Here is a 1,241-nt window from a genome sequence, read left to right as displayed (position 1 = left end):
AATGACCGAGACTGTCCAAGCCTTGTAACCTTCCGATTACAAGGCGAACTCCCAACTCTTGAGCCACGATCGTCCCCAAGAAGATGCACCTTCTCTGTCATATGCATGAATAAACTTTCTGAATCCTTTATCATCCACAACTGAAAATAGTTGTGGATGATTACTGTACCTTTCTAATGTGACATTGTTGTCCCTGGCTCTCTTTCTCTGTCTCTCCCTCCCACTCTGTTCCTGTGCAACTACCGCCCCTCCCCCCTCTTCCCAGCGCAAAGCACAAGGCTGGCATGCGGAGTGAAGCGAAAAAAAGTGCGAGAGAGAGGGTGAGAGAAAGAAAAAAAAAAACCCCAGCTCGCGATAAGGAGCCGGCTGGCGTCGGCTCTAAAGAGCCATTTCGTTCCCAACCGACACATCACTAATTCAGAGTAAGTAATCAGAGGTTTCAATCTAATACACCATTTTAGTGTGAAGCCTTTAGTTATTAAACTCAAGCCAAAGGCTCAGTCATTAAAGACGTTTCTGAATTATTTGTGGCAAAGCAGAGAAGACGAGAAACATGCACAACATTATTCCAGTCTCTCAATCACAGGCAGTCCACCAAATCATCAAGCACTTATAGTAGCATTAATCAGTACAGAAACCCATCCTGCCACTATAGAGTGGCAGGTTGGGTTTCTGTACACAAAGCAAACTGTAATAGAGCTGTTTTATATTAAAGCTTTTGAATCCTGTAAAATGCTACCATTCATATCAATATGCCCTGTTTAGAATTTCCATTGGCATTTTTAAGTGTGCTACTGCAAGCATGCAAAGCATCTACGAATGACATGAAAAACTACTTTATGAAAAATAACTTTTATTTTTCCAGCTAACTTCACTATGTGCTCCCTGATCTTCCTGTTCTTCTACAACCCCTCTGTCCTCTCTCTCTCTCCATCCTCTTCACTCAGCTAGAAGCTAGAAAATGACAACAAATATAATCTCATAATAGTTATTATAGAACAGTAATAAGTATAAGAGGGGTATCCACAACTGACAACAGGACAGCAGACTGCTTACATGCGCAAACTCATCGTCAATTATTATTAACCTTTATTTAACCAGGAAGATCCCATTGAGATTACAAACCTCTTTTTCAAGGGAGACCTGGCCAAGATAGGCAGCAGCAGATGTCTCACAGTTACAGAAATTACTCAAACACAGGCAGCAACAACACACATGCAACAATAAGTGAAAGAATACAA

The sequence above is a fragment of the Pundamilia nyererei genome, unplaced genomic scaffold (assembly GCF_000239375.1).
Source record: "Pundamilia nyererei isolate P.nyererei 1_Seehausen unplaced genomic scaffold, PunNye1.0 scaffold00077, whole genome shotgun sequence".
NCBI lineage: Eukaryota > Metazoa > Chordata > Actinopteri > Cichliformes > Cichlidae > Pundamilia > Pundamilia nyererei.
Note: the sequence above shows the minus strand (reverse complement) of the source record.